The 15,778-nt window shown below is 43.5% G+C and overlaps 1 non-coding gene and 1 pseudogene across 1 annotated transcript; both read left to right on the top strand.

Moving 5' to 3' along the window:
- Positions 1 to 1,321: 1,321 nt before the first annotated feature.
- On the top strand, positions 1,322 to 1,439 carry LOC134639553 (5S ribosomal RNA; annotated as a pseudogene).
- Positions 1,440 to 15,342: 13,903 nt separating this feature from the next.
- Positions 15,343 to 15,461, top strand: LOC134639550 (5S ribosomal RNA). The gene has a single exon (XR_010095365.1). It is a non-coding gene; the product is annotated as a 5S ribosomal RNA (ribosomal RNA).
- The last annotated feature ends 317 nt before the right edge of the window (positions 15,462 to 15,778 follow it).

The following is a 15,778-nucleotide window of genomic DNA, read 5'->3' as shown; positions in this document are numbered from 1 at the left end:
GACTAGTTAGATACCTATAAGTTACTGATAAGTGTGACAGATTAGGAAACATGCTTAAAGTGGACTAGTTAGGTAGCTATGAGCTAGAGATAAGTATGAAAGATAATTAAGCTTGCATAAAGTGGACTAGTTAGATACCTATGAGTTACTGATAAGTGTGACAGATTAGGAAACAAGTATAAAGTGGACTAGTTAGATATGTATGAGCCACTGATAAGTGTGACAGAAAAGGAAACAAGCATAAAGTGGAGTAGTTAGATACCTATGAGTTACTGATAAGTGTGACAGATTAGGAAACAAGTATAAAGTGGACTAGTTAGATACCTACGAGTTACTGATAAGTGTGACAGATTAGGAAACAAGTATAAAGTGGACTAGTTAGATACCTACGAGTTACTGATAAGTGTGACAGATTAGGAAACAAGTATAAAGTGGACTAGTTAGATACCTACGAGTTACTGATAAGTGTGACAGATTAGGAAACATGCTTAAAGTGGACTAGTAAGGTAGCTATGAGCCACTGATAAGTGTGAAAATTGGTTGAGGCCATCTACATCACAAGAGGGCCTGTGCTGCTCGCGGAGGCCAACTACAACACACCAGGGTTTGTTCTTCCAGGGCCTTTGCTTCTATCTTAGGCCATCTACACCACAACAGGGCCTTTGCCATCTAGAGCACAAGAGGGCCTGTGTTGCTGACTGAGGCAATGTACACCACACCAGGGCCTGAGCTGCTGGCTGGGGCCAACTACAACACACCATGGTTTGTTCTGCTGGCTGAGGCTATCTACATCACACCAGGGCCTGTGCTACTGGCTCAGGCCATCGAGACCACAAGAGGGCCTGTGCTGCTTTCTGAGGCCATCTACGCCACAAAAGGGGCTGTGCTGCTGGCTGAGGCCATCTATTCCACACCACAGCCTGTGCTGCTTGCTGAGGCCATCCACACCAAAAGAGGGCCTGTGCTGACAGCAAAACCCAACTGAGCCTCAACAGTTTCTGTGCGGCTGGCTGAGGCCCTCTAGAACACACCAGGGCCTGTGCTGCTGGCTGAGGCCATCCACACCACAAGAGGACCTGTGATGCCGGCTGAGGCCATCTCCACCACACCACGGCCTCTGTTCCTGGCATACGTCTTCTTTATTACACCAGGGCCTGTGCTGCTGGATAAATGCTAAATTGAGTCCTTGTGTTAGGTTGTTAGGTTAGCACACAGTTCACGTTAACGCTGTAGTTAAATTGTAGGGTTGTGTTCGGAACTCCACGTACTGGCCGCTTCACCGCTTGATTCCATAAATTGACACTTTGTGGTGGTGCCAGCAGTTTACGGCCATACCACCCTGAGCACGCCCGATCTTGTCTGACCTCGGAGCTTAGTAGGGTTGGGCTTGGTTAGTATTTGGATGGGAGACTGCCTGGGAATACCAGGTGGTGTAAGCTTTTCCTTTTCATGTAATTGAACTGCTTTTGATCCAGAAAAGGAGGCTGTTGAAGACCCAAAGCAGCTGCCCATTAATGAGGGCACATTAACGACATTCCTTTTAGCTAAGTTCTGAGAAATGTCCTGTGCTGCCCTTGAGGCCATCTGCACCAAATCAGGGCCTGTGTGGCCCTCTTGTGGTGTGGATGGCCTCAGCCAGCAGCACAGGCCCTGGTGAGTTCTAGATGGCCTCAGACAGCAACACAGGCTCTGGTGTGTTTTAGATGGCCTCAGCCAGCAGCAGAGGCCCTGGTATGGTGTACAGGGCCTCAGAGAGCAGCACAGAAACAGTTGAGGCTCAGTTGGGTTTTGCTGTCAGCACAGGCCCTCTTTTGGTGTGGATGGCCTCAGCCAGCAGCACAGGCCCTCTTGTGGTGTAGATGGCCTGAACCAGCAGCACAGGCCCTGGTGTGTTGTAGGTAGCCCCAGCCAGCAGAACAAACCCTGGTGTGTTGTAGTTGGCCTTTAGCCAGCAGCACAGGCCCTCGTGTGTTCTAGATGGTGTGTTGTAGATGGCCTCAGCCAGCAGCACCGGCCCTCTTTTGGTGTGGATGGCCTCAGCGAGCAGCACTGGCCCTGGTGTGGTGTAGATGGCCTCAGCCAGCAGCACAGGCCCTCGTGTGTTCTAGATGGTGTGGTGTAGATGGCCTCAGCCAGCAGCACCGGCACCTCTTGTGGTGTAGATGGCCTCAGCCAGCAGCACAGGCCCTCTTGGGGTGTAGATGGCCTCAGCAATCAGCACAGGCCCTGGTGTGGTGTCCATGGTCTCAGTCAGAAGCACTGGGCCTGGTGTGGTGTACATTGCCTCAGTCAGCAACACAGGCCCTGTGTTGTGTAGGTGACCTCAGCCAGCAGTACAGGCCCTCGTGTGTTCTAGATGGTGTGTTGTACATGGCCTCAGCCAGCAGCACAGGGCCTGGTGTGGTGTACATTGCCTCAGTCAGCAACACAGGCCCTGGTGTTGTGTAGATGGCCTCAGCCAGCAGTACAGGCCCTCGTGTGGTGTGGATGGCCTCACCCAGCTACAGAGACCCTGGTGAGGCTCAGTTGGTGTCTTATAGCAGCACAGGCCCTGGTGAGGTGTAAATAGCTTAGACCTACGGCACAGGACCTGGTGTGTTCTATATGGACTCAGTCAGCAGCACAGGGCCTGATGTGGTGTACATTGCCTCAGCCAGCAGCACAGGCCCTGGTGTTGTGTAGATGGCCTCAGCCAGCAGTACAGGCCTTCATGTGTTCTAGATGGTGTGTTGTACATGGCCTCAGCCAGCAGCACAGGGCCTGGTGTGGTGTAGATGGCCTCAGTCAGCAGCACAGGCCCTCGTGTGTTCTAGATGGTGTGGTGTAGATGGCCTCAGTCAGCAGCACAGCGCCTGGTGTGGTGTAGATGGCCTCAGCCAGCAGCACAGGCCCTCTTGTGGTGTAGATGGCCTCAGCCAGCAGCACAGGCCCTCTTGGGGTGTAGATGGCCTCAGCCAGCAGCACAGGCCCTCTTGTGGTGTGGATGGCCTCAGCGAGCAAACAACAAACAACTACTAATGCTTCAAATTCTAAACTAACAAAGACTGCCATGCTCCCTTTTTTGCCCGTATTAGCATAGTAGTTTTCAGTTGAGTAACACAATTGCAAAATGGTTTCCAGTCGGTCAGTTTTTAAAAATGAATTACTTGGATTAGCGTCCATATGCAGAGAGCTGACAGTTGTGACAAGAGGCCTCTATGCAAAAATGTACGTCACTGTAAAAATCAGCTGATTCATTTTTTGTAAAATAGATAAAGCTTGTGAAATAGATGGAAATGCTTTTCTTTAGAAATGTTTTTTTTTAATTTAATCATCAATTTAATAATTTAGTTATATTATGTGTGACACTTTCTTGAGAAAGATTGGCTCAAAGTGTTGCCATATAGGTCAAACACTTCTCCTTTCATTAGGCTCTATGAAAACAAGCTTGAAGACTGCACAGACCAGGGTAGTCATTTATTTATATATACAAAAACACTACTGATCAAAGGTTTGGGATTACTTGCAAATTATTTTGTAAAACACATCTGGTCCGTCCTCTGCAATCATCTTCAAAGTGTCAGCCAGTTTCTCAAATTTCACAAAATTACCGGTTTGAAGCAAGTTCCCATTTTTATCTGAATATAACTTCCTAAAAGACAAACACAGTGAGATAAAGTTAAAACATTTACTGTTTGCTCCTCATATTTTTAAATCACATTGTGGTTGAATTTTATGCCATAGTGATGTTTAAGCAATGTGTGGGATGTGTTAACCTGGAGCTTGACGGACAGGAAACCCTTCTCTGGCGAGTTTGATGGTCAGCTAAAAGAGTTCAGCCCACAACAACTTCCCATAAAGCCTGTGTGCTGCTTCATAACCTCACATTTCCCCAGGAACCCCAATCTATTTGCTTTCTGATCAAATGAAAATGAAAAAACGCGTTAATGAAAAGTCAGTTCTGGAAAGTAACACATACCTTGACTCATGTTTTGAGTATACTGTAACCCCCTGACCTGTAATGGCCTGAGATGAAATTTGTTACATTTTGTTGCTATGTAATTAAAATTTCTATTGATTTCTTTCCTACTACATTTCAAAGGGAAAGTGTACTTTTTAAATCTTCTGTCCATTCATATCTAGTTAAACATTTAGTATATTATACTGTTCTTTGCTTTTTATTTTTATTTATTTTATTAGATTTATTTACTTTTTCTTCCATGAATATTTGTTCAGAATAGTGTATACAAGCATTATTCTCTAATAAGAAGTGTGGCACACATTGCTAGGCACTATGCATAAGTGTCTGAATTTTTTAATGAATTACATAATCCAATAACTGTATACAACAATAGTAGTCAATTAGTTAACCAGTAATGAATTGTTCCTGCACCACATTTTATAAATAATTTTATACATCTCAATATGCATGCACAATTTGAAATTACTCCAGATTTCCACCCTCAGTTCTCAGCATGCAGTAATCCACAATCACTTCATGGTTAAATATGTTTTTGTGTCAAATGTCAAACCAGATCATTAGAACACACTATAAAAACTGTAAATCATGCAATTATCTTGATAATTGTGAAAGTATGAAGTTTGTTTGAAAACTATAGTTTGAACCAATAATACTAAGATTATACTACCTTACTTAAGTAGACCTTAATATTAGTATGCTGAATGCATTAGATTAAATTAGGTTAAAAATAAAGTCATATGAAAATTTAATTCTTAGAATTTACACATCAGGACACAGCCTTAAAAAACTGGTAAATGCAACCTCAGATAAACAAGGAGATATTACATATTTCAATGTGTCATTAAAAATTAAAATTAAAAAAAGTTAAAATGTAGAAGAACTGTGTATATAAAAACTACTAAGGACCCCCTGTTAGGTTTAACTGTTTACACAGAGAAAAATTTAGAATTTGCCTCTGTCAGTGCGCCCCAGGGTGACTGTGGCTACAATGTAGCTTGCCATCACCAGTGTGTGAATGGGTGGATGACTGGATGTGTAAAGCGCTTTGGGGTCCTTAGGGACTAGTAAAGCGCTATACAAATACAGGCCATTTACCATTTGCCAATTTTAAGAAAAATATTAGCTCAATCTGAATTTGATGGTAGCAACACATCTTTAAAAAACAGAAAATTGCCAACAAGTCAATAACATGACTGGTTCTTTTCTTTTTTTTAAAGAAAAGAAAAAAAGAGCATCTCAGAAAGGCAGAGTTTCTCAGAGGTAAAAGTGGGCAGAGGATCACTGATCTGCAACAAACTGTATCTACAAGTTGTGACTAATTTTCAGAATACTATTTCTCATCATAAAAATGTGAAGGCTTTAAAAATCTCTTTATTTACAATAAATAATAAAATCAAGTGATTGAAAGATTCTAGGGGAAATCTGTGTACATAAGATGAATAAGGCATGATTATGCCATATCCACTGTCAGGGGATCAGAAATACTTCCACAAATTTATTCTCAGTTCTGACAGATACATACATGTTTTAGTGCAACATACGCTCCAATCCAAATGATGTCTTTTTCAGGTAAGGCCATCCACACTTCTCCACGACCCTCTTAGGGACACTCCCAATAGGGTATAAAATCTGGGACTCTCCACCAGTTGCTCTTAGAACTGAAGAAGCTTTTCGGATGAGAGGTGAAACATCTTCAAGAAACTTAAAGAATTCCAGATGCTTTTCTTTCCAAGCTCCTTAGACTACGATAACCTGGATGACTGAGAACCTTCACAGACAATCAGACTTCTACCTTTACTGTTTCACTAAAGGTTAAAAAGTGAATGTCCACAATTTAGACTTTAATTGCAGGACATTTTATTCAATGAATTTAACAAAAGAAAAGCAAAAGCAGATCAAATCGTGAAAATCACAAAAGAATAATAAAATAATTTAAACTATAGTTATCTAGCTAACTTCATGCTTCATTTGGTTTATGTAATTCTACAGTTAAATTTGTCTTTAGCACATTTTCACATGAACATTCATTGTAACATCATTTCTTTTTAATCCAAATCCAGAGAAACACTTTCTTTTACTTTTTAAAACTTTGTTGATTATGATTTATTTTTAGTTTCAATTTATTTTATGGAACTTCTCTTATTAAATCATACTGCTACATACATATATCACATTTTGTAAGTCAGACATTCTTTGAGATTAGTGGCTCCAGTGTGCCACTGTCACCCCCATCCTGCACCACACACACCAGTGTCAGACCCTTGGTGAGGCCTGTTATCAAAATCATGGTTATTCTATTTTCTGATTCGTTACACTGGTTAAGATAAACATATTTATTTGTATATATTTTCAACATGCCAATATAAAGAAATTGAGCATAATTAAACCTCATTAAAACCACATACGAGTTATGGTAACTGGTACATATTTACATTTAATATGTTGGGTGATATTTTAAACAGTTTTGGGTGTTTGTGCTACTGTGTTAACCATCAGTAAAACACATATAAATCATGGTTCTGTGTTTAACAATTACAACATTTAATGTTATTTTTCTGATTCAGAATTATGTGTATGATGAGCAGGCGACACAGTTCTTATCTTTCTGCATTCCTCCAGACGCACACAAAGTACCAAGGTTGAAGCTGGCTCGTGTGCACACACACAATCCACCAGAAAACTCAGACATATATTTTGATTTCTCTTTGATTAAGAATAAAAATTCTTTATTATTAGGAAACAGAAAACCTCTGTTATAGCACATTTTTAATCATATAAGACTGGATATAAAGACCTTTTAACCTCTCCTACCTGTGATGTAGAGGCGGCCAGAGGGAGGTTTTAATCTCTTTCTACTACAGGTGTCACGACAATAGATACAATCGAATTCAATTTAAAATGAAACACTCCCATTTATCAGTGCTTGGAACTAGAGGTGGGTTTAAAAGAATCAATTTCCCAATTGTACTACAATTTAATTTGATTAATCCAATATCGATTCATTACATTCTGAAATCGATTTTAATTATAAATGTATTTTGCCCGAAACATCAGAATCTCAGCTAAAAGCTCACAATGTTTGCGATAACAATGTGGCCAATGATGAATATTTTGTTGATAATGTTCAAAGCTATTTTTGTCTTTCAATTAAAAAATAAAATTTCTCAGATTTTACAATGTTGTTTTGCACATTTATGAATAATTATTTGAGTTTTAAGGATTTGATCATGGAATTAGTTGAATCATCTATTTGTCATTAAGTTTATGCAGATGGAAAATGATCTGTACTGACTTCACTTTTACCAAAGAAACCTGTAAGGAACAGAGATCAGAATGTGAACAAACAGCCTGAACAGAAAAGTGGAAGAAGGTCAGAAGGTCTGTTATTTCCTTTTGACTCTCCTCACTGTTAATAACCAACCTTTTCAATGATTTTCCAGCAGTAAAGACATCATCTGCTGCAGATTTTGTGTTTATAACTTTAAGGCCAAGCTAAATAACTAACATCACTGACTCTTGATCTCAGTAGCCAGCTGCTTTGCCTTTTTCCTTTCATCAGACCACGCATAGATAGAACCATTCTGCTTCAGAGCATTAACTACATTGTATATGATGTCCCAGAGCTTCAAGAGAATCCAGTAAATCCTGCAGGGCAAAGAGGAAAGGAGACTCAGATGTAACAAAAGTAGTATGATTTCTTATTTTATCATATGACTCCACTAAATATATTACCTTTCGGGTAAGCTCGGGTTCAAACATAACTTCGTATTTAGAGTTGACAAAAAAAAACCTTGAGCTTTAATTGCATCCTCAAGGCTCTTGTTGTCATGTTTCGGCTGTGTGCAGGCAAGAGAAGGACCCAAACGCAAAACTCACCGAGACAAAAGTGAACTCAAAACACTGCTTTATTGCAGGCTTGGAAAGGAAACAAAGAACAAAACTAAACTGGGAAAACTACAAATAAATCATACGTGAAAACACATGGCCAATCACACAGCAATGAGGGAGACTACAACACTGACAAAGAGAAACACAGGGCTTAAATACACTGAGGGATAACGAGGGAATGAGACACAGAAGGAGAGCACAGCTGGGAGTAATCAGGCTGGACGAGGCAAGGGAAGCAAAACTAGAAACACTGACATGAGACACGGACCTTCAAAGTAAAACAGGAAACACACTGACTGAACTCTAGACATGTAAACTTAACAGCAACTGGGGAGACAGAACACAGGGGCCGTTTATCAATGCCCAAGTACGCGAGTACGTACTCGCGTTCTCGGTGAGTACGTACTCGCCGAGAACGCACGGGAGTACGTACCCGCCGAGAACGCGAGCACGGACTCGCGATATGTACAATTGGAACACCTGCGTACGTGATGATGTCACAGGTCCGGAGTTTTTACTGCCGTCCCCTCCTAATTTAACTGTGAGTAACATGTTATGAAGCTTAACTTTAATCACAGCCAAACCGGTTTACTCAGGAACAAATAAAACACTGAAATAAACCAAACATTAACATTTAGAAGTGATCTAAGTGACTTATATATCATTTTTAACCTCAGTAGTGAAACCTCTATTAATAAAAATAGTGTACATGTACATACGTGTACATACCTTAATAAAAACAAGCAGGTGAGATGTTAGAACGCTTTTATTTCTATTCTAGTGGACACTCAATACTATAGACAGCTGCTGGGGTTTCTTTAACCTGAGTAGTGAGAAGTCCGCGAGCGGGGGGGGGGGGGGGGGGGGGGTTGAAAACGATGTGCCGGGAGTCCGCTGTTGAGTTTTGGACGAAATGCATTCTGGGATATATAGCTGTCCCAAGTCCACACCGATGCATGCTCGATAAAACGGGCGGATCGAGAACACATCCGGGACTTTTTCGTCTGCTATGGTTTGTACGTGCTGTGTTGCAACGTTAGAGCACACAATAGGGAAGGCAAGAAGCTGGAAAATTGGCTCTCTTTTCATTGTTTCCCCTCCTGGAGGCAACGGGAGGGATCTCATGTATCCGATATTACTAAACGAAGACGTCAGGCTTGGATTGCAGCCGTCAGACGAGCGGATATCGAGTTCTCTGCCATCCCCAATTTTTTGTTGGTTTGCTCGCGGCATTTTCTTTCCGGTGAGTTCTAAATAAATTCATATCTCTCTTAATAGGCTTTTCGTGTTATTTTGAATGCGGTGAGGTCATAGATAATTAGATAAAGCATCCTAATGTTTGATGCTGCAGAACCACGTCATGTTGACAGAGTAGCGTATTATTTGGCATTATTGCAGGCAAACCAGCATATGAAATATGAAACAGAAACGAAAAGTATGTTTATTTTTTTATTCAAGATCTGTTGACATGTACTTAGCAAGTACATACACATGAAATGCAAACTATTTACATGGCAACGCACAGCTGGCAACCTCTGGCTGTATCTTGGTCATATGGTCAACGTACTCACAAATTGGAGGCTTAAAAACGGCCAAATCTTGTACCCAACCGTTTGTGAATTAGATGTGGGCCTCCAGGAATTTATAATTCCGAAAATGATTCGCCGTGTATGCGCTGACTATAGGACAACGGCGGTAGGCTGTCTGGGTTTCCGCTCCACTGCCTTTTTTCATACGGGTCCACATTACCGATGCACGCTATTTTTTCCATGTACCGTTTCTTGGCGTCTGGGCACAATCGGTCGCGATACAGTCCTTTGTCTTTTGCGTTGATTTTAAGCATGGTTCTGGCAGTCCTGCTTCCAACACAGTGTGTTTGTTTTGATTTGTGGCCTTCTGACATGGCTCTGCGATCCCACAATGCACTGCGGCGTGACGTCAACTCCAAAGCCCTATTGGAACAGTACTTGGTCTCCGACTGATGACGTATCACGAGTATCACACATTATATAATTAACATATAAAACTATGAATTGTGATTTTTAAATGGTTTAAAAGCATGTAGAATTGCATATGTAGGCAAGTATATTTCTCCTCTTTTTTATTAAGAAGCAAAAACAAAAAGGAAAAAAAAGAAACAGGGCAGGGTTCCGTGGTTGAATCATCCATCCCCACCAATGCCAGAACCAAATCTACGCCCTTGGCTAAAGCATATAGTTAGACCTGTATCAGGTGACCCTGAATCCTCCCTTAGTTATGCTGCAATAGGTGTAGGCTGCTGGGGGATTCCCATGATGCATTGAGTGTTTCTTCTTCAGATTCACGTGGACCAGATTGGAAACCAGGGATCTGACATCAGTTATAACAGCATCTGTCGCCAGATTGAAGAGGGTCTCAAAGAACAGTTTAATGATGCTGAAATTGTGAGGGCTGTCATGAGAGTTATAAAACCTGGTAATTTCAAAGACATGCTAATGAAGTAGACAGTAGAGCTTATATATATATATATATATATATATACATATATATATATATATATATATACATACATATACATATATATATACATATATACATATATATACATATATATATATATATATATATATATATATATATATATATATATATATATATATATATATAGTGGGCTACTGGAACAAGAAGGCATCGGTGGGCAAGAGACGAAAACAGGGCGTTGTTGGAATGCTACTATGCAAGTAACCCTGGCGGAAAGGGCTACATGAATAGGATGAGGGACCTATGGATTCTTCGATACCCAACATCCACAATGACGGCGAAACAACTAGTAGCTCAGTGTTCCAACATTCAAAAGAAGGGACTGCTCTCACAGCTAGAGATTGACGAGGTACAACATAAATGCTACGGCAAGGAGGAGTCAGGACGCCAGGTCAGGGGGGAGATATCATCACCCCCACCCGAGATTGGGTACATAGCCCCAAGTGCGATAGGAGAAGGATCGTTGAGTGCGAGAAGAACTGACCTGAAAGATAGGATCATGGCCAAGCTTGAAACCTGGATCCCCCGTAGCCGGTTACCAAGATTACGTGAAGTACCCTGAGAAGGTCTGCTAGATGATGTTAATGCAGCACTACGGACGATACCTACAACCACGATTACCGACACTAACAAGCTGATCTACAATACGGCAGCAGTGATCAGTGAGATGCTTGGCTACAAGTTGAATAGCCACAAGGGGCAGTACCCTCCATGGAGAAGGAGGCTAGAAGGCAAGATCAAAGTAGTACGGAGGGAGGTTAGCCAACTAACGGAGTTGACAAAGAAGGTGCATAAGAAATACAGCAAGCTGTCCATACCTGAGGCCTTGGAAACTGCCAAGCAAAGACTCACAGCCTTGGCCAGCCGCTTGAGGAGGTACACCAGAGAGATAGAAGGCAGGAGAATAAACCAGCTGTTCTCCACAGAACCAGCAAAGGTGTACTCTCAGTGGCAAGGGAACAATAAGAGAACAGCACCACCAAGGCTGGAGACGGAGCAATACTGGAAGAGCATATGGGAGAAGGACGCAACCCATAACGGCAATGCTCAGTGGCTAGTGGATCTGAGGGCAGACCATAGGGACCTCCCTGAACAGGGTCCAGTAACCATCACAGTGGCAGATATCCAAGAAAGGGTCTCCAGTATGAAGAGTTGGACAGCACCAGGCCCCGACATGGTTCACGCCTACTGGCTGAAGAAGCTGACTGCACTCCACGAGCGTCTGGCAGCACAAATGAACCAGCTGCTAGTTGACGAGAGACACCCGGAATGGCTAACCGAAGGTCGGACGGTCCCATCCAACTACCGACCAATAACCTGCCTCAGTACTACATGGAAGCTCCTGTCAGGCATCATATCAGCTAAGATGAACAGGCACATGGGTCAATACATGAGCGGGGCACAGAAAGAGATTGGCAAAAATACCAGAGGCGCAAAACACCAGCTACTGGTAGACAGAACAGTCAGCCGAGACTGCAAGACCAGACTGACCAACCTGTGCACTGCCTGGATTGATTACAAGAAGGCCTATGACTCAATGCCCCACAGCTGGATCCTGGAATGCCTAGAATTGTACAAGATCAACAGGACCCTAAGAGCCTTCATCAGGAACTCAATGGGGATGTGGCGTACAACACTAGAGGCCAACTCCAAGCCCATAGCACAAGTCAACATCAAGTGCGGGATCTACCAAGGAGATGCTCTGTCCCCACTGCTGTTCTGCATAGGCCTGAACCCCCTCAGTGAGATCATTAACAAGACTGGCTACGGATACCGACTACGGAACGGAGCAGTTGTCAGCCACCTCCTGTACATGGATGACATCAAGCTGTATGCCAAGAGTGAACGAGACATCGATTCACTGATCCACACTACCAGGATATACAGCAATGACATTGGAATGTCGTTCGGACTGGAGAAGTGTAGTCGGATGGTAACAAAGAGAAGGAAGGTAGTCAGAACTGAGGGGATTGAACTACCAGAAGGCAACATTGCAGACATAGAGGACAGTTACAAGTACCTGGGGATCCCGCAGGCGAATGGGAACCATGAAGAGGCCGCTAGAAAAGCTGCAACCACCAAGTACCTGCAGAGGGTCAGGCAAGTCCTGAGGAATCAGCTGAATGGTAAGAACAAGATCCGGGCCATCAACACCTACGCCCTGCCCGTGATCAGGTACCCAGCTGGGATAATAAGCTGGCCAAAGGAGGAGATAGAAGCCACTGACATAAAGACAAGAAAGCTCCTTACCATGCATGGAGGGTTTCACCCCAAGTCCAGCACCCTGAGGCTGTACGCTAAGCGGAAGGAAGGGGGCCGGGGACTGGTGAGTGTCAGCACCACAGTCCAGGATGAGACAACGAACATCCAAGAATACATTGGGAAGATGGGCCCCAACTGACCGAGTGCTCAGTGAATACCTCAGACAGCAGAAACCCAAGAAAGAGGAGGGAGACGAGGAACCATCATGGAAGGACAGGCCCCTGCACAGTATGTACCACCGGCAGATAGAGGAGGTGGCTGATATCCAGAAATCCTACCAGTGGCTGGACAAAGCTGGACTGAAAGACAGCACAGAGGCACGACCCCAGGTGCAGGCTGTGTAAAGATGCCCCAGAGACAATCCAGCACATAACAGCAGGGTGCAAGATGCTAGCAGGCAAGGCATACATGGAACGCCATAACCAAGTGGCCGGCATAGTGTACAGGAACATCTGTGCCGAGTATAACCTGGAAGTCCCGAGGTCAAAATGGGAGATGCCCCCAAGGGTGATGGAGAATGACCGAGCTAAGATCCTGTGGGACTTCCAGATACAGACGGACAAAATGGTGGTGGCTAACCAACCGGACATAGTGGTGGTAGACAAACAGAAGAAGACGGCTGTAGTGATCGATGTAGCGGTCCCGAATGACAGCAATATCAGGAAGAAGGAACACGAGAAGCTGGAGAAATACCAAGGGCTCAGAGAAGAGCTCGAGAGGATGTGGAGGGTGAAGGTAACGGTGGTCCCCGTGGTAATCGGAGCACTAGGTGCGGTGACTCCCAAGCTAGGCGAGTGGCTCCAGCAGATCCCGGGAACAACATCGGAGATCTCTGTCCAGAAGAGCGCAGTCCTGGGAACAGCTAAGATACTGCGCAGGACCCTCAAGCTCCCAGGCCTCTGGTAGAGGACCCGAGCTTGAAGGATAAACCGCCCGCAGGGGCGTGCTGGGTGTTTTTATATATATGTATATATATATATACATACATACATACACACACATATATATATATATATATATATATACACACACATATATATATATACACACACACATATATATATATACACACACACATATATATATATATATATATATATATATATATATATATATATATATATATATATATATATATATATATATATATATATATATATATATGTATGTATGTATGTATGTATGTATGTATATATAGTTTTATGACATCTGGAGGAAGTTGATTACGGCAATATGGAACACAATGAAATTGAGCATGTGTCACCAAAAAGGTGTGTAAAATAAAAAAAATAATATTTGAAATGCATTTCATTTAAGTTTAAATAATGTCAAACACTTAAACACATAATTAATTACTTTGTTGTACATATTTGGCACATTTTAGAAAAAATCAGGGTAAGTGAATTATGTGGACATTAAATGTTGCCGCAAAAAGAGAATCCCTAGCTCTGCTTCCTGGTGTTTAGTATTTAGTTTCGAGTTTCAGTTTGTTTTTTGCAAGTGTTTTTTCATGGTGTTTTGCAAGTGAAATAAAGCAGCCTCCTTCAGTTAACCCTTTGAGTTCGAGTCCTGCACTTGGGTCTACATCCTGCCTGCCGCACAGCCGTATCGTGACAGAATGATGCAACCACACAATGGACCCAACAGTGCTCGCCCCATCTGAAGAGCTCCATGTGAATATCATTCTTTTTGTGGACAAACTATGTAATCAGTGGCTGGATCGTCCTGAGGAGAAGTATCGATCGGTTTCCGGTCTCCCCTGGCTACTGAGTTCCCTTCATCTGCTTATACAGGATTTTCTCCTTAACACTTTGCATCTTCACCCACCAACTGCAACCAATCACCTGCCACCTCTGCTGGAGGATCCGCTGCCCGGCCCACTGGAGGACTTGCTGGATGAACTGCTGGTGTGAATAATTATCGTCTCACCCAGTTCATCCAGCATTTCCACACCACAGCAGGAGCAGCCACGTCAGAGTTGTTCCACATCACCATCACTTTTCCCTGCTGATTCCCTTCTGAGCCCAGGAATGTAATAATACATACAGCAGATGCTGGCTCCAAGTCTGCATCCTGAAAGACTGTTTCTGTTGTTAAAAACTGACTTTTCCAGAGACTCCAATTTTCCCCAGGGCTTCCCCAGAGGTTGGGTTCCTGACCTCATCTGACTCTGGATCCCTGTGCTGCTGGCTGAGGCCATCTACACCACAAGAGGGCCTGTGCTGCTGGCTGAGGCCATCTACATCACACCATCTAGAACACACCAGGGCCTGTGCTGCTTGCTGAGGCCATCCACACCAAAAGAGGGCCTGTTCTGACAGCAAAACCCAACTGAGCCTCAACAGTTTCTGTGCTGCTGTCTGAGGCCCTCTACACCACACCAGAGCCTGTGTTGCTGTCTGAGGCCATCTACAACACACCAGGGCCTGTGCTGCTCGCTGAGGCCATCCACACCACAAGAGGGCCTGTGCTGCTGGCTGAGGCCATCTAAAAACACACCAGGGCCTGTGATGCTGGCATAGGTCTTCTTTATTACAGCAGGGCCTTTGCTGCTGGATAAATGCTAAATTGAGTCCTTGTGTTAGGTTGTTAGGCAAGCACACAGTTCACGTTAACGCTGTAGTTAAATTGTAAGGTTGTGTTCGGAACTCCACGTACTGGCCGCTTCACCGCTTGATTCCATAAATTGACACTTTGTGGTGGTGCCAGCAGTTTACGGCCATACCACCCTGAGCACGCCCGATCTCGTCTGACCTCGGAAGCTAAGTAGGTTTGGGCTTGGTTAGTACTTGGATGGGAGACTGCCTGGGAATACCAGGTGCTGTAAGCTTTTCCTTTTCATGTAATTGAACTGCTTTTGATCCAGAAAAGGAGGCTGTTGAAGACCCAAAGCAGCTGCCCATTAATGAGGGCACATTAACGACATTCATTTTGTCGTTAATGTGAAAGTTCTCAGCAATGTCCTGTGCTGCCCTTGAGGCCATCTGCACCACATCAGGGCCTGTGTTGCTAACTGAGGCCATGTACACCACAAAAGGGCCTGTGCTGCTGGCTAAGGCCATCCAGACCACATAAGGGCCTGTGCTGCTGGCTGAGGCCAACTACAACACACCAGGGCCTGTGCTTCTAATTGAAGCCATCAACACT

This window comes from Pelmatolapia mariae, linkage group LG12 (genome assembly GCF_036321145.2).
Source record: "Pelmatolapia mariae isolate MD_Pm_ZW linkage group LG12, Pm_UMD_F_2, whole genome shotgun sequence".
Classification (NCBI taxonomy): Eukaryota; Metazoa; Chordata; class Actinopteri; order Cichliformes; family Cichlidae; genus Pelmatolapia; species Pelmatolapia mariae.
Note: the sequence above shows the minus strand (reverse complement) of the source record. Positions and strands in the feature narration are given on the sequence as shown.